At 37.3% G+C, this 22788-nt stretch overlaps 1 long non-coding RNA gene across 1 annotated transcript in view; it reads right to left on the minus strand.

Annotated features, from left to right (window-relative positions):
- Window positions 1011-22788, minus strand: part of LOC110394497 — a 38106-nt gene continuing 16328 nt past the window's right edge. Inside the window, exons 2-5 of the long non-coding RNA XR_002435670.1 lie at window positions 6721-6816; window positions 3913-4116; window positions 2957-3047; window positions 1011-1155 (exon numbers count right to left, since the gene is read on the minus strand). This is a non-coding gene — a long non-coding RNA (uncharacterized LOC110394497). The remainder of the gene's footprint in view (window positions 1156-2956; window positions 3048-3912; window positions 4117-6720; window positions 6817-22788) is intronic.

The raw sequence follows: 22788 nt of genomic DNA on the forward strand, positions 1-22788 counted from the left end.
CATTTTTGCTTTTCTCTTTCCTTTACCTGTAAACAGACAGGATTAATATCAAGTCAGTATCAATCAGGGTTAGACTTGTTTTTGCTTCTGGTCATATTAAATAAAAAGGAATTGTTTTTTTGTTGTTGCTGTTGTTTTTCTTTCTTTCTTTCTTTGTTTTACAGTAGGGTGGCACTGGGACAGGTTTCCCAGAGAGATGTTGGAAACCCTGTTCCTGAAGATGTTCAAGGTCAGGCTGGACATGGTTCTGAGCAACATGATCTCACTGTAGGTGTCTCTGTTCACTGCAGGGGAGTTGGACCAGATGGGCTTTGAAGGTCCCTTCCAACTCAAACAATTCTATGATAAAAGGTTTCAGGTTTACTTCATCAGTATTTCAAAGACAGAGCTAACATTTGCTTCTTGTCCAAATCAAAACCAGAGCATAATGCACAGCAGAAGGATTGCCACGTGATATTCAGAAATATTACTTTTTACAAGCCTTTCTAACTTATTTTAGCAATTGCACATATTGACTGTAAAGCTTCACTTCACATTCACTAACATAGCTAGGTTTGATTATCATTGGTCTCAAATCCCATGGTCAGAAATGCATCAGAAAATTCTATTACTTGTCATAATGGTTATTGTTAACAATCTGTCTTTACCTTATTCTTCATTATTAACTAAAAAGTAATTGTAGCTTATGACTGACTCTAACATAAATGTGCTATATGTAATTTCATTTCTATCTAACAAGGTCAGTATAACCTTTCTCATTTAATTTCCTTGTTGTTAACAATGCAATTTGCTTACACCAAGCTAACTGCTTTGGCCTAAATTTTCCCAACTTACATATTTCCACAGCTGAAACACTTGAATGTAATCAGCCCTCCCTTATGCTGAGCTTCAATGGATCGTAATACTTCAAAGTAGTCTTCCAAAAGAAGAAATCTTTCACTGCTGTTTTGCATAGGTGTTAAAACTATAGACTACAGTGCGTTTCAAACGTGTAAGACCTCACAGAAAGATTAAATATTAAGATAAAATAAAAACAACAACATCAATATAGCTAATAGTGTTCAGCTTCATTTATTGTAGTTGTCCTGGGGATTTAAATAAATTCCACAATCTTCTGTGCATATCTTTGAACAGGTAAGTTCTTGGAGCTAAACACTGAGGGAAAAGAAATCATGAAAAAGAATCAAGATTACTCTATTGACCACAGATAATTTTTTCCTATGGCATTTCTTGATGTACCTGTTCTCATATGCCAGTACTGCTGCAGCTGGGATTATGGCAACATGGAGAAATTCCAGAGGAAAAAAGAAATACATTATTGCAAATAGCATGCATAAATTTTGCAGCAGTTAAAATAAATTTCATCTATGCATAGAACTTAGAACTTCAAAATCCTTTCTAACTTCCAAAACATTTCCACTTGTGTATTTCTTGCACTTGCTGAGGAACAAGCAAGGGACGCATTTTCTCCAGAAGGAGATATTTTGATATGAAAATGAACAAAAACAAACCCACAACAATTGCTCAAAATAAATGTGAAGGACTGGCTTCTCTAGTACTCCATAGCCACAAATTTTTCCTTCAGTTATGTCCAGAACCAACTTTTAACTGTCTGATAATCAAGGAAAAAGAATTTCAAAGTGATTCAATAGCTGGTCAGTTCAATAGAGGAGTAATAAAATTTTAAATACTCTACGCCAACATCTTGTACTTCGCTCTCTCCATCATTCTTCTAACTTTGTAACCAAATATTCATGAAAAATCAGTATTTGAATCTTCTGATGTCTGCTGATTAGACAGTTTTTCCATCCAGTTGCTGCAGCTACCTTCATTTAAGATGAAAGTAAATGACAGCTCACATATTACACTCACTACATTTTGCCTCTCTACCTAATATATGTAAGTCACAGAGGATGCTCTTTTAAGAGTAGTTCAGCTGAAGCCATCTTTGCACATCTGCAAACACAGTATTAGCTCCTTGGCCAATCTTCCTCCTAGGCTATAGTTAGGTAAAACGAATGAATTCTGCCTTGTTCAAATTAGTTAAGTTAAATGCTTGAGGGAAACGCTATGGATAAGGGCAACACACATTTCACTTTATTATATGCAGAACAAGCAGCTTTCCTACTGCTGTCTTTGATGCTTCAGGCAAGATTCACCATGTTCCACATTAAACAAAACAATAGATTGCAGTTCAAGTCCTTCTGGTTTCCTGTTGCTAATTAGGGTTTTAAACAACCTTTTAGAAGCATAAATGGATCACATTTATAACAAAGTGTCTTGGAGGCACAAATAGATTTTTTTTTCCTTTCCTATTGATAATCTCTCTCTGTCCTACATATCCCATAGAATAACACACTTCATTCTGATGGCCACTTCACCTCAAAGGTCTGGCCCTCATTAGGGTGCCACTAGGACAGATATTTTCTTAGTGCACCACTACATTCCCTGCAGTTTTTGGCTCACAAATCTTCATCTTCCAGTCATGCATTTCCCTACCCACTGCGTATTATGGAAATCTTTAATTCAGCAGTGTCTAAACACGAATATATATAATATATAAGAAAAATGCAAAGGCCATAGAGAACAACAGTATTGTATTTTCCCCTTAGAAATACCACACTTTCTAATATCTTTTTCATCTCTCTTCCTCTCTCACACACAGCATCTAAAGGTAATTTGAATGATGTGACTTGGTTTATTGGCAGCTTACTCCAACTACCTGTTGCAAAATGACACATTATAATTTCATGAGAAGCCAAAACAGGTGAACATATGACCTCTATGATATCTCTATTCAATTGGTAATTTATTAGAAAGTTGTTTTATGTGGGAAAGACACCCACTAGAAAATAACTCTGACAGGCACTTAAGAATTCAAAGGAAGCTAAGAATATTGTAATACATCATTACTTATTTAGGTGTATTTTAAAAGCACAACTAGTGAGCCACTCACCTACTAGTAAGAATGCAGGAATTCGTCCCTATAGATTTAAAATATTTGACTGAATAATTGAGGTCCACTTTCTGTTCCAAACAGAAGACTTCTGTGATAGCAAAACAAACAAGATAGATATTCTGGGTATAGCTGAAGACAGAAGTAAGAAAGGAAAGAAATATCTATCACGAAGTTGCTTAAAAACAGATATTTACTAAATTTTTTGATAATTCATTTTAAGATAGGTATATGAACATTCCTGCAGACATTTCTAAATTTAAGATGTTCATCATCTATGTTGGCTGACCAACTTGTGGCCTTCCAAGGGGACATAACTACATCAGTAAACAATCTGGCCTTCAACAACTTCCCACAAAAACCTCCTCTCCAAATTAGAAAGGTATGGATTTGACATGTGGACCATCCAGTTGATGAGGAACTGGTTGCAAGATCACACCCAGAGAGCAGTGGTCAATATCTCAATGTTTGAATGGAGATCAGTGATGAGTGGTGTCCTCCGGGACACCCTTGGTGTATTCGAACCAATGGTCTTTATGTTCATCATAACACTGAAAGTGGGATCAAATGCATCCTCAAAAAGTTAATGGATGACATCAAGCTCTGTGGTGCATTTGACATGCCTGACAGACAGGATGCCATCCAGAGAGACCTAGACATGCTGGAGCAGTGGGCCCAGGAGAACATCATGAGGTTCAAACAAATCCAAGTGCAAGGTCTTGCACCTGGGTCACTGCAACCCTCATTATCAGTACAAGCTGGGGGAGGAAAGGATTGAGCACAGCCCTGTCAAAAAGGAGCTGGAGGTACTGGGTGATGGCAGGCTGACATGAGTTGGCAATGAACCCTTCACAACCCAGAAAGCCAACCGCATCCTGGGCTACATCAGAAGAAACATGGTTAGGAGGTCAAGGGAAGTGATCCTACCCCTCTGCTCTGTGCTGGTGAGGCCTTACCTGGAGGGCATGCAGATGTGAAGTTCTCAGTACAGGAGAGACATGGACCTACTGGAGTGCATCCAGAGGAGGGGCACAAAAATGATCCATGGAATGGAACTCCTCTCCTACAAGGACAGGCTGAGAGAGCTGGGGCTGTTCAGCCTCGTGAAGAGAAGGCTCCTGGGAGACCTGATAGTTGCCTTTCACTATTCTAACAGGGGGCTGTAAGAAAGAAGGGGATAGACTCTTTAGTAGGGACCGTTGTGAAAGAACACAGAGAAATATTTCAAACTAAAGGAAAGGAGATTTAGATTGGGTATAAGGAAGAAGTTTTACCCACAGAGCTGGTGGATGCCCCATCCTTGGAGACACTCAAGGTCAGGCCAGATGGGGCTCTGAGCAACCTGATGTAGCTGTAAGTGTCCCTGTTCATAGCAGGGGAGTTGGACAAGATGACCTTTAAGGGTCTCTTCCAACTCAAATGATTCTTTAATCACAGGTACAATGTTTGTAGCTATTGCCTGACTTCTCTTCCAACATACAGTACAGATAAACTCCTGCACTTCTGACAGATTTTAAGATACGCTGTTCATAAAAGAGCTTTTCCCTTGCCGTGGGATATACATGAAAACAGAATCCAACTGCTCTGAAGAGGTAAAATAAGACACATATAACATTCATTTTAAAGAATGAAAAAAATACAGAATGTCATTCTTTAAATTCTTTATTAAAGTCTTCAGTTTGGAAAGAGAGAAATAAAGTAAACAAGAAAACAACAACAACTATCAAAAAATCTAACAAAGTAAATACAGAAGTAATTTGCCCTGATTTTGGCCAATTTTATTTAAGATATACATGTTTTGAATTTTATGCCTTTATCTCCTCTTCCTTCTCTCTGAAATTTAAGAACATTAGTGTCTTGTAATATAAAATGTTTTGCACAGGCTCCAGGGAGAACATATCATAATGAGAGAGTGACGTAAAATAAAGCCTGCTAAAATAGTTACAAATTGCAAAAAAAAAAAAAAAAAAAGCATTCTCAGGAGAAAACATTCTCACTGGAAAGCAGCGAGCTCTGGGAGTTGAAGTCTGGCAGAGGTCAGAAATGAAAGAGTGTAGTCATGCTTGATTTTCATAGGTCCTTTATTATAGGCCACCATGTAAAACATGTCTAATCTTGGCTGTGATCAAGGCATAGTATCAAATCTAGAAAGACTGAACTCTAGAATACTCTTGTTGGTTGTGCTTTTTTTTCATTTGGTTTTGTTTTGCTTCCCATCAAAATCTCTCCTCCTGTTTTAAGAAAGCTCAAAATCCCCTAAATTGACCTTAGAAAAGCACCATCTGGCTATTACTAGTTGCAAATTACCAGCTGTGAAATATTACTATATTAAGAATGTTAGCCAAAACAACAGGTGACCTTTCCTGCAACAGAAAGCCAGTGCAAAATTTTTATCTGGATTTCAATTAGCAAGTAAAAGCTATGCTAATTTTGCCTTTTCTCAGGAAGATATATACTCTTCAATACTCTAAGGATGAAACATCTTTGCAGAGAACTACTAAAATATTGATTCTCAAAAAAAAATTTTTTTATTATTTTTAAAATCAGGTCTAAAAGAAGGTAAGTCCTTTGCTATTTCCTTGCACTGAAGTAGATTTCTCTTTAAATAGCGCAATATCAGTTATTTTCTGGGGAAGTTTTAATTCTCATGCCTTCTCATCATCACTGAAATTTACTGAGAGATGTCTTCACCACAGATTTGAGGACAACTGTGACTTAAAGTTTCCTTTTAAGAGTCCATTCACTGTAACTTTTTTTTTTTTTAATTTCCAGAGAATTTTATAGTTCTACCTATGAATCACTATGAATGCTGTAAAACATTTAAACTAATATTCATAGGGAGGGGAAAATGGTTCTTTGGGAGAAAAGTTTTTAAGCCAATAAACATTCCAGGTGTATTTTTCCACAGAGATTGGTTGTATTTTTTTTCCTGCATTCCTCTTTTGAATGTTTCTCATGTGTATAGAGAGAAATTTGGGGGGAAAAAGCATTGTAAGAACAATTATGATTTCCTGTAGCATGAAGAGCTAATGTACGTGTGTATATATTTTTTTTCCTATTACCCGATCCAATAGAAGACAAAATGTTTCCTCACAGACTTTGACCCAGCATATCCATAGACCTTGACAAATACAGCAACGTTAATATGAAGAAAATACAAGGCAAAAAAAAAGCGATACTATGCAGTGGCTTAGCAGAATAGCAGACAGGAAATTCTTGAAGATGAGTTACAGTGCAGAGGATATGAACAGTTGCTTAAAAAATTGTGACAAAACTTTTATCAGGCTGCCTAACAACTAGAAGAATTATTCTCATATGTAATGTTCTTCACAGGTATTTTATGAAAAATATTTGAAAAACCATGAAGTTGAATTAATGAAGCTTGAACTATGAAAAAATCATGCTAGACTGCACATTTTCCTCTCAGTTCCATAAGTGTTAATTAACAATGAATATTAATGAAATCACTAAGATTCTTAATCCAGAGAAGCTATGTACTAGTGAGGGCTCAGAACAAAACTGAGTAGCTACTCATTAAATCAAATGCAATAACTGGAAAATATGCATGCTCTTTGCCCAAGGAAGTGTACAAGTGATCTTTTATTCAGGCTTAAATTAGTACATTTGGAATGGACTAGGAACACTTGGCTAATCATTATGGTTCAAATAACAAAGGGGAACTCATTTTACGCTGTGATAACACAATTGTCGGGGTGAGCCCACACTTTATTCTGGCGTTTCTAAACCTGAAGATGTCATACTACCTGCATGGCTTTCCAGTTCAGAAGTAATGACCATGTTCCACCGGCTCATCAACCAACATCTGAAGGAAGAGCACTGCAAAATTTGGACTTCTGCCACTGCGTAAGGAGACTGCCATCAGTCTTCAGTTACTGTTTAACATTACACATTTCCTGAATGTAATCAAAAAGACAGCAAACAAGGACACACATCCCAGTACACATGTAGACCAGCTTTTCTCTGCAAAATTGAGATAATTTTTAGGGAAATTATGCAAGCCTGGATACTTTCTGTGATCCATTCCCTTCCCTCTAACCATTACAATATTGAACACCGCTATAGGGGTAGCAAACAGTACACTGATCCAAACATTTAACAGAACAGTCAGCTCAAGGCCTTTCATTATATTTTGGATATTGTTTAGATTATTCTACCCTGGATTAATTGTCTACATTATTTTATCTACATAGAAGCTCATGTGTCACTTTCTTTTCCTCATGCTACCCCCCCCCACCCCCCTCCACTTAGCACACCTTTGATTTACTTCAGAGATTACTATCTTGTAGGCTGAAGGATTCACTGTTCATTCTTTTTTCTAGGTCATTTCTTAAATTGAATAAAACTTATCATCAACTGCTGCACACATACCAGCTCCCCCAATCACTATACTGAAAAATTATTACTAAGCCCTGTGCTTTCTATTACCTTACAGCAGAGGAAGTACCTTCTCCTAAAGCCCTGGTAAGTTACTTTATATTGTTGTTAGAATTACATAATATCCACTGGATCACCTTTATCCACCTTCTTCCAATCACATTCACAGAGGTGTTACACAGCTGATTAGTGATCCCCTCACTACAGAAGTCACTCTGACTCACTGATTCCCAGGGAGCATTTATCCATGTGCTCATATTTGTTATTACAGATTCTGCCATTTTACCATTGATATACTCCAGCCTCATTGCTCTGCAGCTGACAGGATGTCCTCTAGAGCCCTTTCACAAATAGGATTGCAGTGGCAATATTCCAGCCCTCCAGTAAAGCAGCTATTTGCAATGTTGGGCTGCACACCAAGGTCTGTAATTTCACATCTGAATTCCTACACAGTCCTCTACTGAGTACTGTTCTAGCTTTACTTGATGCAACTTGTCTATCAGATCTAATACATACCCTTGTATTTCCTTCAAATTGAGCTAGCTTCTCTGCTCTGCCTGTTAAACAGGATGGGTCCATGGGAATCTTCTGAACAGATTCAGCAAAAAACAGTGTAAAGAATTCACATCACTTCTCTGCTGCCCTTCTGATTCTTGTCATCAAACAATACCACCAACTAGTTACCTGGCTCCCTGATTTTGAAGTATTCAAATAAATTCCACACAAAAGCTCCAGCGTTAACACCTGCCACACTTAAGCTTTCCAATACTTCTCACTTGGAGAAGACCTCATTCCCCAACATCATCAATAAACTGCATTTATGTCCATTGCAGGATTTTTTCCTTTTTGTTTCTTCTGCCGAGGAGGTGGTGTTACAGTTTCTCCTTTTAATACAGTTTTAATTCTGGAAATTGAATATGCAGGCAATAGATTCAAATTGCCTGTTGTTTCCTGCTACAAAATTACTCCCAATTGTTCTATAGTAACTACTTCAGAGTAGCTCTGGCATCACACCTCTTGAAGGGGGTATTTGAGTTGCACTGGATCCAAAATAGAAGAGCATACTTCCAAAAGCAGTTGGTCTCTGAAGCAGTCATTTATTACATCTAAAATAGAATTTACCTGTTTGCAGCTTGTGAAGTTTCCCACAATTACTATCCATCTTAAAACTGTAGTTTTGCTAATTTGGTTTAACACAGTGTTAATTATCTTCCCTAATTATAGTTTGAACAGTACAAACTCATTGTAATAAGTACAATCGTATTAAAATCTGGGACGTCTACCCAAATGTCCTCTTATACTTCACATAATTTTGTTTACAGTGCCATTCCTTTCACCCTCTCATGCACATTACTTTGATTCCTATAAAACTGCTATCCTAATAACACCATGTCCCACTGAATTTCTTCCTTCTGAAATGCCTGTTATGTCACAGTTGCCACTTCATGGCATATTTTCTGATTCTTCTACATTACTTTTTCAAGTTCTAAGCTGGTATAAAAAAATACTTTAAAGTTCTTACACTCCATCACTTAATACTGCACATGTGAATCAATTGACATTATAGGTGAATTGATTTGCTCCTTAATTATTGTGTGCTATTTCTATCAGGCCTTTCAGGAGTGCCTATCAGCTTTCAACTAATTCCTAGTTTGTATGTTCCTCTCTAAGCTTTTTAATTTCCAGTGTTATCAGCCTGACTCCATTATGAATAAAGGGAAAGCCATAACTCCTATACAGATTCCACTTGTCAAGAATGTTTCCTCTGTTCCTAATGTGACTAAATTTCCTCATAACACATGAGGCATAATGTCTCTTCCTGGAACTTGGGATACAAATATGGATGCTCCTATGGAGCCTCTGAGCCCTAGTTTATGTCCAGCAGCCAAATTTAGTCATGTTAACGCATTTTCTATGTTTGTGTGAAATGTTACCAGTACCAACACAGACTATAACTACTACCTGTAATCCCACACATCCAGAGTGATGTCTTTTCATGACCATTATCTTTGTGTCCAGTACACAAGTGACCACTGAGTTCTACTGGATGTCAAGGTTTCTATTTATCTATATGTCCTTGAACCTCTTACTACTACCACCTGCTTCTTCCTACCTGCTGACCTGTCTCTGCTGCAGGAGTGTCTTCAGTACAACAGGACATAGATCTCAGGTGGACCATGGACCTCATCTACAAGAATGAATCACTCCTTGCTAGCAGAGCATAATCCATCCTGCAGACATAGTACTTCTCTACAGCACAAAGGCTGCCACAACAGAAGTAAGACTATCTTGTCGTATTTCTGTTTCTCTAGATTGACCACATCCCCAACTAGGGAGCACAAACTTATTCATTCAGTAGCAGGATATCCTTGTATTGTGTTGAGAAACATAACCTGACATGTAACAAACTGGCTAAGTCCTGCTCTGCTAGGGGACTCCTGCCTGCATTTTGCAATCATTTTATTTTCTGATCTTTGTGGACCAATACTTAATAATTTCTTTTGATATAGTTACTACAATTTTTCTAAGATAATTAACAACAAGAGAGTAATATGGAAGAGCATAAAGAAAAAAGAAAACAAGATTAAAGGAAGTCATCAAACATGCTTCTTCCTGGACCAATTCAAGGTTTCAGTACTAAAAGCTGAAGACATTTTTCTCTTCATGTCATGGAAGATCAGCTATACAGACTTTAACAAACCTTAGCTGGTTATCCAGATTGAAGAAATTTTGCATAAAGACTTGAGCAGAAACATGCACACTATTTTGAACAATTGTGAGGAAACTGATGACCAAAATAGCCATATCATCCTGTACATCATGACATTCACATTGATCTTCCATGTTTACAGATACTGGACAAAACCAGTAAGTCACCTCAAAAGCCCTGGCATATACACACACACACACGTGTTGAATATACATATATATTAAATACTTGTCAGCTTATTTATACAATCACACAGTAGGATATCTGAAGCAGATCTAGCTATATCAGTAATCAGATCACACAGAGTGACACAGAATCACTCTATATAACACATTTGTCCCAGGCCCAATTCAGGACTTCAGCTTGTGAACATCCTTACCTGCAGCTCTAGTGAGCAAATTATCAAGCAGCCAAAAACAGCATCTCAGCTGGAGATGGCAACTAACAACACAGAAGCAATCCAAGAAACAGCTTGTTCAGTCATCCATCAGTTGTATCTGACTGGGTGAACATTTGTCTAGTACTTCAGCAGCGTAGCAATGATTTTTATGGAAATGGACTAGCTGCAAATTATAGCAGAGAGATCACTCAAGAAGATACTCTAGCTCAGGAAAAATAAATAAATAAATACATAAAGATCTCTCCTTAAGGAGGACTAAAGAATTGAATTTTCTCAGTTTTTAGAGTCTTCAGAAGAATGAAACTCTACACACAGCTTAGGCTTACTAGCTTAACAGTACAGCTACGTAGTGACTTGACCACACAGCCATGCCTACAGAAAACCCAATAATTAACACAAGACAACCCCTGCAGCTTTCTTTCAACAGAAAGACAAATAGATTTTAGCCCCCAGAACTCCACAGATTAAATTACCCTATTATTTCCAAAAGGTAGCTTTAAGTAGAATACTTCAGTATCCTAGAAGAGAGATTAACAAGTCTGGGGCAGATATGATGGAACCTCTATTCTAATTCTCCATAGAAAACTTGTGAGAGAGTTGACTGAAATAGAAGTACAGCAGGAAGAGAAAGTGGAATTGATTAAGATTTGAGATTTCAAAGCCAACTGATGAGTCTGAAACAAATCTAATTTGCACTGTATTATTGTCAACAGTTTACGGGCGTTCGGCCTGGTTCCGTGACGAAGGGGACAGGGGACCCACGGGCCCACACCCCGGGAAAAGGGAAAAGGGAAAAAGGGTAAGGAGATGGCCCTGAGAGCAAAGAACAGTGGCAACAATCTGAGGAGAAACAAACTAATTTACTAATAAGATATCGGAATGCAAAACAACACACTATAATACAATATAATTACAATTTAAGCTGATAAATCCAATACAGAGAGAGAATGTCCCAAAATCAAGGTAGGCCTTACTCTACTACCGACGATAAGACGGCTGGAGAGTGAGGTGCTGCCAAGACGAGAGACGGGCAGAAAAAGGGACGAGGTCTCGTGATCTGCAAGTTTTTATACTGCGAGCTTTTATCTTTTCCCTCCGGCTGGAAAAATGGTAACAGAGGAGAAAAGTACCGTGGGGAATGTAGTAGTCCTTCTCTTCTGAGAACCAGGTACATCCACTACATGATGTTATGATGTGGAATACCAATAACCGAAAATCACAAAACCATGACAATTACTCTATTGTCCATTACTTCATTGCTTTGGTACTTAAGGAAGGAAAATAAATCCATACAGAAATTTCATTCAAATTATTTGAACTATTAAAATTATACTGCACCAAAAAGTCTAGCTTCAGTAGCAGACAACATTTAGCAGGACAACATCCTGGTGTGCTTGTATTAGCATATATAAAATTGTTACAGAAAATCAATTAAAAATTGAAATGGTTTATTTTGTGAAAAGTATTTTTGAAAAGAGGTATATTAAAAAAGTACTGATCGCTTTATACATGTCAGTGCTTACAAAAGAATTTGAAGCCTAATTATTGTTGGTGAATCAATAAGAATACGCAGTAAATGTAAAACTAGTACTTGAAATAGCCGAAGAGTACACAGATGATTATAAATACCACTTTTTTTATTGTCCAGAAACAGTGGATGATAGTTTCTACATGTTTCATGATCTGTACCTGCTGTGACCATCCATTACTAGGATAAATATAGCAAGATAATTTTGAATAGCCAGAACACTCTACAACTCCAAGAAAGAGTCAAAATGAACAAAACAGAATTGATTACATGCTCCCTTTTCTGTTTTTGCTCTATAAGACCTGAAAATTTACAATTGCATCCAGATGTAAAAAGAATGGACACTAAATTTTGCTTTGATATGTAGATCCTGTTGGAAATGTACATATGAGGTAAATCAGGGCCTTGCACAAATTTTGGACACAACTGCAGAATATCAAGAATAGCAACCACAGCATCTGCACTCAAGAACCCTAAGACAGCGTTGTAACACTAAACAATTAAGCACTCCAGCAGATATTAAACCAGAAACACTGTACAAAATATACTCACACAAATGACCTAATCTTTTTTCCCATGTTTCTGACTCTTTTTTTTTTCCATTGCTATCTCTCAATTTGCTCCTTCCTAACATAGTTCCTGCATATAAACTATTAAAAAAAGCTAGTGCAGCAAAACGAAAAGTCCTCTCCCTCACTGAATCACAGTCCTACTCCTTACCCCATTTACCATGTCTTGGCATGACTCACTTTTCCCAGTTACCAGCAACCACAAAGTACTGTAAAATTACCTTTTATCTTCTTTCTCCACTAAATATTTACTATTTTTTGAGCTTCTGCAATGTCGTTGCAGCTTGCTATCATCTATATCAGGTACGTTGCTCCAAAAGTAATGCTTCCTATTTATTTCCATGGAAACTACAACAGACAGAAAGAGCACAGTGACACTGAGATAGAGCACAAACTCAGCTACAAAACAGCATTTTTCAACATAGTCACCACCATTAGTTGTGTTTTCACCAGCAATGAACAAGAGCCTTCATGTTACACTTGTAAAAACCTTTATGGCTGTCTGAAACGTGGCTTGCCTTTCACGTTACGGCTGCCACTACTGAAACACCACCCACCGCCTCACTGTGCTCACACCTACTGCTCGGTCTCCATAAATGTTCAGCGGGCACTGATGAATTGTCAGTGAATGCCATTCTTTCTGCATAGAAAAATTTAGTGATGTACCTTTGTTCATACACACTTCCATGTGCAACGTCATTCCGTCAGACTACCACTCTGCTGTCACCTGTTACATGGCAACTAAATGTAATTAAATATTGGTAGGAAGATTCAATCTCTACTGTCATACCATCAACATCTGCTTCTGACATCACGGATGAACATAATAAAACAGGAGGCACAACTTGCCAAGCAGCCCACGTATTCCCCTCCACCTAATTCTCTGCTACTTCTTTCCACTCTAAGCAAGCTATTGTCTCCCACCATTTTTTTTTTATAGAAAACTTCCAGATCAAACAGAGTGACAGTTGCTATGAGTATTGAAGACATCAAATTGCAACTGTAAATGCCTTCCTTCACCTCATTTATTGTTTTAAGTAGAAATTGGAAAAAAAATGCAGTTATAGAATGTGCTCTGTTATTGGCAGAAAAGTTGAAAAATATCTGATATGAATCAACATACTTATCTTGTCCATCTATTAATTATTTCAGTTACAGTACAATTACTACAATTTGATGTCTTTTTATTCTTGAGGAGGACAAGCAAGTATGTTTTCTCATGTAAAGGACATGTGATATGATTTAACTAAAAAATTTATACAAATGTTGTGTGTAACATTGTTTTTAAAATCCTGAAAGCAGTTTTAAGTTCTGAATATCTCAGAAAATGCACACTTCTTTTGAAAAAATATATTTCTAAAATTGAGACAAGATTCTGAAGGGAACTTTTAGAAGCACAATTAAAAAAAGCTGCTCTGAATTTTCAAATTTTACCTGGACTGCAGGCAGGAGAGAGCTTGGAAGAGATGCTACTAATGTAGTTAACTCTAAACAGGAAGTCACTAAAAATATGGTATTCGCCAGTCATCCGTACGTTCCTACTGGATTCCCTTTTAGGAGAGGGCACATCCTAAACTTAGAAGCACTACGTGAACAGGAAAGAGGGGAAAGCGATAAAATGCAAGATATGAGTTTATAAACTAAATAGAAGAACAAGTATCTAGTAGATTTTTTTTTCCATCCTCTACTTTCCAGTGCTCTAAGTCATGATCTATAAACAGCAAATTAAAGAAGACATCATTATTCCCATTTTGATCATACCTGCAAATAAATCCAATCAACACAACAAGTTTGTATCAGGAGTGAACTACGCCCTAAGTAAATTCTTGCAAAGATATAATTACTTAAAAAAACCTTGATACATGTCATGTTACTGTTTATTATTTTATCTTAAACACTACTGCAATTAAAATTTCATTATCAGCTATCAGTTGACCTATCCCTGAAAATTTTGTAGTAATTAAAGAATATCTACTCTCCCCCAGTTTCCCCTCTTCAGTTGCATGAAGATGCTATGTGCCTGTTTAAAACTGAAATACCTATCAAAGCAATTAAAACAGCAAAAAAAGCCCAAACATACAGAAAAAAAAAAAACTACAACAATCAACAAAAGTAACAAAACAACCTTCCCTATAGCACTGTTTCCTCCTAAATTCAGTAACAAAGCCTGGGACATGTGTAGCAAATCAATTAATTTGCTACTGCTTCTTTACAGAGATTCATTAGCAGGCAAAAGAAAAATAGGAGCAGGTATGGGACATACAATTGCTTCTAGAATCTCTAACGAGAGGAATTTGAGTTGACAAATAAAAAGTTGACATCTATTTGAATTTTCCTATTGGTTTGCTATTTTTACCAAGTTAACTTTAATAATAGCTAACCAACCAGAAAATAAAACAGCAGGAGAGGGTATTCCTGTGAGTCAAATCTATCTCTACCAAAGCAGTAGCCATTACCTCCCCCAGTCCCTGGCACCATGTTCAGAGACTGAAAAATAAAGTATCAGTAGAAGTAGATGTCTAATCCAAGCTACGCGACATATCCAAAAGGTTAGCCTCTTCTGTCACTGAAGCATGAGTAATATCCTGGCCCCAGAGCAACTTTCATAAACATGAGTTCTGATTATTTTTGAGTTCCATTCCTTAAAGATGGTCTTCAACCCAACCTCTGGATGTTAGAGCTTTTAAAATAACTGAAGAATTCTGCAAAACCCTTTCAAACGAAAGAATCCTAGTACCCTCCAACATTCAATCAGTTTCTTCAATGACTCCTGTGGAGCCAAAGTCCCCTGCGGTTTTTATTTGAAATGTGGTATAATAGGCATCTATTCTGGATATGAGATTGGTGTTCAGAGTTGAGGTTTTATCAAGCAGAGAAAGAACAAAAGAAGAAAAAATAAAAAACCTGTCAATTATCATCTTAACACAGAGAACAGTTTATCATTTTACCTTTGTGTTAACAGTAACAGGGAGAAAACCTATCATTTCTTAGCAGAAAGAAAGTTCCAAGTGGGTGCATAAAAGGAAAAAGAAAAGGAATGATTCAAAACTAGCAAAGGCAGACTCAAGATTAGATCTTAAAAAAAAAAAATGCTTGGAAAAATTCAGAATTTCATGGACAAAAAGTGCATATTCACACCACTGGTAAGTGAGGGTCACTGAAGATGCTGGGAGGCTATCTTCATTGCTCCAGGAAAGGGAAAGGCCTTGGCTAGGACAAACTGAGACAACACATGCTGAACATCCTCGTTTGTTGACACTACAAGTTCCAAAGAGGAAGATTCTTTCTCCTACGTACACAAGTGCAAACAAAGATGGATTTTATGGTATTTAGAATTAAACTCAGCATCTGAATTCAGATTAAGATCTCTTCCTTGTATCTAAATATATTAAATATTGTGCGGTATGGCACTGCTAATCACCAATAGTGATAGGTTATTAGCTGATAGTTTCTTACTTTAATTCTATATTTTCATTACTTGGTGTTTTTTTTTCCCCCATATAAAATAGCATGATTTACTGATCTTGTTTGGACATCCAGGAAGGCTACTGGAACCAGACACACTATTGATTTGAATTTAAGTTTAGAAAACTGCATGGAACTAATGAAAATGAGTGCAGCTTCTTAGAGAAAAATATCTAAAGAAGCAGCTAGGAATTCTCCATATATCTGTGACTAAGATACCTTGACAAATTATCAGTAGATAAGATTAATGACACTAGATAAGATCACTAGACAACAATCCATCTTCACTAAAACAATCTTCTTATTTCTGGTTGGTTTGATCCTGTTAGAAACTACTTATTGCATTACCCTTGGCTTCTATAGTTAATTTGATTATGGCGCCAATATCTTCATTTCTTTCTCCAATAAACTTAGCTAGCCTACTATTTGTCCTCTATATGAGGTCCACTAGACAACACTCACATCCAGGTTCAGTTGCTTTTTAGTAATGCTTGTATTGTTTTGGTGAAATTTTCCATGTTGGTAATGTACTTCAGACATAGTATTTTAGGAAGCTTAAGCCAAAAAACAGTCATGTGTAAAAATGTGGCTATAACTACTTCTTTCTCATTTAGAATGAAAAAGTCTGTTCAAGTGTGCAGCTAACAGCCTTTAGCACTTCTACACATCTGTGCAAAAAAAAATAAAAATCTATCCAGTGGAAAAATAAAAAGAATGCAACAACACTAGATCTGATACTATTGTAGATTGTATCATAATGTATAAACGTAACAGGAGAGAATTATGGTTATTTGCATAATGTAACATCACTTTTTAAGATTTCCTGGCCTTTTACTGCTTGACTTAGCAACTTTACTGTTGTTTTCCAAACTGTTTGTTTCTAGTAATTACCCTTTGCTGTGAAAATGTTATGCTTTTGGGTTGGTTCCATGTGGACTGGAAATTGTGGGGGAAAAAATAATATATCAGCAGGGCTATTCTCAGTGTAATTCATATATTTATGGACACACAGTCAAACTCTCATTTCTCTCAACAGCTGTAAAAGCATGCAGAACAAACACACTTACAAGGCTCCCATGCCAGTTTTTTTCTGCTTCAGCTCGGTACACAGTTTGTCTCTTTATCCCTATTTCTTTAGGGAAAATAAAACTAAAAATCCGCAACTTGCAGTGACTGGTCTTTGGTCACTTTATGTTATGCATATACCAAATCCCTGAAACTGGGAACACATCATCTGAAGTTATTGTTTTATGAAAGCAATTTTAAAACCAATTAAATTTCCTACAAATGCAAAATCCCAATTTGAAAACCAGGTCTTCTAAGATGACTCAGTCTGGGTCTTTAAATTTACCTGAAATTTGAAGGGGTGTTGGAGGGGGAGGAACTGCATATTTTGAAGTCCCTGCTACGGTACTGAAATCAATACTGCTTCAGAAATTTAGAATGATGTGAGTTGGAACAGTTAAAGATCCAGAAATACTCACTATAAAGACAGAAATTTCTCATGCAGCAGGTGCTTCCATTTTGTGGGAAGCATATATGAAAATTAACACGAAAAGATTATTTGCCATCTCAGACGGCTGCAGGGAGCAGAATAATTGTGAAAGTGAACCTCAGATGCATTTTTGAAAGGAAAGATGAGAACTGATGAGGTACTTCAAGAAGCAAAAGCAAGAGATTTAGCGACTAGTTAGAGTTTCTGAAATTCAGCCCATTCCCCCGCCCTAAGAATAAAATGGGAAATAACACTTCAGCTACGTGAAAAATTCTAGCTTCCCTGATAAATCGCATGTGGACAAATGCCCAATTAAACGATTCACTGAAATAGAATATGTCCCTCTCTTTTTTCCTATTGCTCTAATATTTCATTTTATAGTCTTGGTAACATTTTCAGGTGTGTAGTTACTGAAGAAGAATTACACATTTCATCTAAAAGCATTAACGAATACTCATCATTGGGAACCTAGGCTGGGAACTGCCAGGGAGCAGGACAGAAATTGGATGCTTGGGAGCCTCCTGCAGCATGTACAGAAGAGTGGTATCTGCGTAAAGGGGGTGGTGGATGAAAGCTTACATCTAGCACCATCTCAGTAATGAACCTTTTGTTTCACGCTCTCTTCTACCTTTCTGAATCATATAAATTACATAAGTTATTCACTTGATATTTCTTTTCTCTGTTCACCCCCAATCATAATGCCAATACAGTTCAATAGACCAAAAGTGTAGAAGGTTCAAAAATAGAGTTTGACAGATCCCATCTTACACCTGCATTTATGTACATAAATCATCCATGTTTCATTGGTGCATGACCTCCTGATGTGCAGGCAACTGGAACTTGAGCACCACCGGTGCCTTTGCTGTCGCTGCTCATGATGTCAGACCCTTTACAAGGACTTGTCTGAACTACACCACTATCTGTACAAGACACAGTGCCTGTCATCACAGATACATCCATACAGCTAAGTTAATTACAAAGTGATCCAAAGCTATGCTATGGCACAAAACTAACTCAGGCTTCCTTCCCAGCACAGCTTGTTTCTTGCATTGAAGTCAGTGGATAGAAACATGCAGGCTGAACATCACATGAGGTTGAGCCACTGAACAAGTTGTACTGGAAATTTTAACAACAGTAAGGAGAGTGAGCAGGTACAGAATTGGCACAGTGAGAATAAGAGAAGGGAGAGAGGGAAGTAAACATACATATCTTCAGATACTCAGGAACAGAAAAGAAGAACAGGTTGTTCAAAATATACCTGTGAGTTATAACTACATTAAGGGTAGTAATAATGTGTAGAACCCAAAGTGACTATTTGCACAGAACTGGAAGTAGAGTAGAAGTCTGTAGTTAGATTTTGGCTCTAGTCATTTGCTCTGCTACGGTCAATTACAGAAACCAACATGCATGTTTATGGGAGGGAGCATTTGACAAGAGAAAGAGAACATTAAATCCATGCTGAAATGAACATGTATACAAATCTCTGTCAAATACTTCAAAGGCTGTTACAGCACTACACAAACAAGCCTTGCCAAGGAACCACTACCCTAGTTTCAGAGGAACAGCTGTGTTTTTGTTCCTACAGACAGATGTGAGTGAATGCCTAGAAGCAGATTACCCATGTTAGCTATCAATCAGTCACTTTCCATGAGTTTCAACAAAGGCTCCTGATCATGTTCTTGTCACAGCATCGTTCCACACTGTCAAACTATGCTCTCCTGACTTCTTTCAGAGCTATGCAACAAGGCAATATGGAACTGCAAGGATGAGAGTATACTTCGCAAAGATTATGTGCTTGATGTAAACAGATCTGTACCTCAAGTCATATGCTGCTGTATCTATTTCATCCCCCTCCACCCCCTCCAAGGATTTAACACTTTCTTGGAATTTTAAATTACAGAAATACAGAAATTAATTATCACTCCACACACATACTAATATGGGATATTAGGATCATGAAGAGAGGTGTTCAGAACTCCAAAAATGTCAGACAGTTTTTAATCCTAATTTAGCTCCTTTCTTTATGTTATGACTATTTTTAATTATGAACTACTTATTTTCCGCAAGATTCCTGCTTAAATGAGAAACTCAGAATGGATAACAATTGCTTCTTGGTTGACTACTCAATATCTTGTTTCTTATTCATTGCTCATTTTATGACCTCAAACTTTATTTATTACCTCCTGTTCATGCTTTGCTACAAAGACAGAATTATTAATTCCCTTAATACTTCTTTCTATAGCTCTCATTATTTCAGCATGCAAGTACTTCACAAACAATAACGGCTACAAAATCTCGAGAGAAGTATTAATGCCCTTTTACAGACATGCAAAAGAGGAAAAGAAAAAGATACGTAGGATTTCAGACACCTAAAACCAGATTTTTAGAGTAAAACATTTCATTTATATACTCATCTTTAGAGAACACTGCTCTTTGTCCCTCCTCACAGCTACTTTAAACAGTATTACCTCCAGCCTTTGCAACTGCCCTGCCATTACATGAAGGTTGGCTTTATTATTCCAACAGACTTTTTTGTACAGCAAAGTAATTGCACTGGAACTATTCCTGTATGACACTTACAGTTATCTTTTCTGTGGGTTCTCAAATGATTAATAAGCTTTTTGACCTTACAGTAAAGCTTCTCACTGGAAGCACTGGTTTATGATTCCCATCCTGAACTGCACTGGCCACTTATTTCCCCACACCCTGCAAGCATTAAGAGTTTCCTCCTGACAGCACATTTTACTAGTGCCAAACCTTTTCCTAAATACTTTAGGAAAGTCAGTTTTAAAAACTGATGAAGTATCCTCAGAAAAAAAAAAGAAACTAAATTTATTGATTTGAAGTATTTCCCCTCTCTGTCAACCCCATAGAGAAAGACACAGAAGAGGGTAGATGAACAAGCATAATGACAGTTCAGGACAAACCAAGCACTTCTGCTGAGCAGCAGGAAGAACTAATGCACAAACCCTCCACTTACTGATGTTTCTAAAGGAGCCCTTTTATTCTCTCAAAAGAATAGACAAATACAGTTGTGCATCAAGATTTTTTTTTTTTTTGTAAAAGAATGTATCTGAAGTGAGGGGGAGTTAAATTAAGCACACTACTCCCTCACTGAATAGACAGAAAACAGATGCCATCCAGTGTGCTCTTTCATCAGCTAAAAGCAGTATTCCTCCTCTAATTTGTTTTTACATCTAGTATTTGCTCTCCAGCTTCAGATAGTAAGTATTATATATGTGTCTTACTCCAGGTTCACCAGGCTCTCCTATCTACAAATGAAGTATCTCTCTTCAGTTTACATCTAGCTCTCGTCTATCAGACTCAAATACCTTCATCAAGACAGGAAAAGTCAAAAACTAGAACTGAGAATTCATTGACTATATAGCTTATATATCCCGGCTTCCCATTAAGAAAACCAAAGACAGGAGAGATTAATACATCTACCTGCTTTCAAAGCACAAGCAAACAGATCACAGGGAAACCTAAATTATTAGACAACTATATTTCAAGCTAAAACACAACTAAAAACTGCAGGTTTGTTCTATACTATAGAATGAAGATGTACTCTTCAATCTAGGCAACAAAAAAATAAGCAGATCCTACTTAAGCTACTGTAAAACCTCTGTAGGAGTTACTTATTTTAAAAGAATAGCCATCCTTGAACAATAACCCCATCACAAGCAATTCACTTTCTTTCCTTTTTAGTTCAACAGCAATTTTCTTATATTCATCAAGTTCAACCCTCTAGCCTCCTTAACCAAAGTGCCAATAGTAGCAGACAAAACCTTCAGCCATCACAGCAACAACACAGTGCTTTCCAGAAGGCTGAGCTGAGCAAAGGCCTGTTAAACACTGCAGAACAGCACAGGTGTGCCAGAAGCAGAGCTAATGAGCAGCACATGTTTTCACTTAAAACCCTTAATTTAAAGAGTTTCCTGAGCCAAAAAATCTTGGGAAAGGAGATAATGAGAGATTGGTGATTCTATCAGCCTAAGAAATTAAGACTTAAGTTCAGTGTTATTGTCAATATAATGCCAAGTCAGTACTTACTGGATGTTTTTTGTGAATTCAGTAAAGGGGAAAATAAGATACTTTTATAGTTGCACCATCTAGCAATGAGTTCTGAGAATAATAACAGAAAGAAGAAAGGGTTTGAACAGTTTCATACAGTCACACTGTTTATCTTATACCTATCTCATTAATTTGCTTTACCTAGAGGCTGAGATCAGCACTAGGGGAGTAGTCAAAGGCTGAATAAAGTTACTCTTTTATGTACCTGTTAATTGTCCCATCCTGAACTTGAATTACATTACTAAGTTTCATGCCAAGGACTTTACAAGCTCGTTTGGGTGATCAGAAAATATCTGATTTTGTCCCCGTGGTGAACAGAGAGTTAGAGGTCTGGCAGTTCTCTTCACTCTTAGCTCGTCTCTCTGCTTCTATGCTGCAGCTTCTGATATGGAAGGGAAATCAAGCCGGAAGGCTAATTGGGACAGGGAACCTCAAAGAGTAATTAACAGGTGACAGCCTCTTGCCCCCTGCTCAGCTTTGTCATTTTAGAGCTGAGGAGAAAATGATGGAAAACAGAATCATGAAGAAATAGGAGAACATGTAGACATAACAGAAAATAAAAACAACAAATAATATCTGAGAGCTCTCACAATGCAGGAGGAGGAAGCATCCATCCATGTCATTTCTGCTCCCTTTTCTGGAAAAAGGCAGCTTCAAATATGTAAAGCAATTCTGCCTTTCCTTAAAAGCTTTGAGAGGATAGAGTCAAAGTCTCTTTCAAAAGACATCAGAATTGTTTCCATCAAGAAACAAAAGATTTTGAAAGAAGACCTCTACACAGTAGAAGGCACACTGCAGTCCTGGAAATGCCTGTATTCCTTCTTACTCCTTGTGTTCCTCTCTACTGCCAAGTAGAAAGAAGTGCAATAGTTGTATTACAACAAAAGCAGTCTCCTGGGTGCACATACAACCTCTGCCTGATTCGAGGCCTCTAGAAAATTCAATTTAATTGCCCGTTGCTGGGCTTCCTCGCCGCGGCAGCAAACGTGGAGCCGCAGGCATTTGCTGCCTCCTGCTGGTCGATGTTTGGGATGGCTTTCTAATTGAGAAGGGTGGCTAACTTCCAAGTAACGCAGGAGTAAATTTAGCACCTAAGGTCAAAGAGAGCAACAAATTCCAGAAATTAACACTGATTCCAGGAAATAACACATTAATGCCATGTGCTCAAATACTGAATGTGAAAGATGAGGAGGTTT

The sequence above is a fragment of the Numida meleagris genome, chromosome 2 (genome assembly GCF_002078875.1).
Source record: "Numida meleagris isolate 19003 breed g44 Domestic line chromosome 2, NumMel1.0, whole genome shotgun sequence".
NCBI lineage: Eukaryota > Metazoa > Chordata > Aves > Galliformes > Numididae > Numida > Numida meleagris.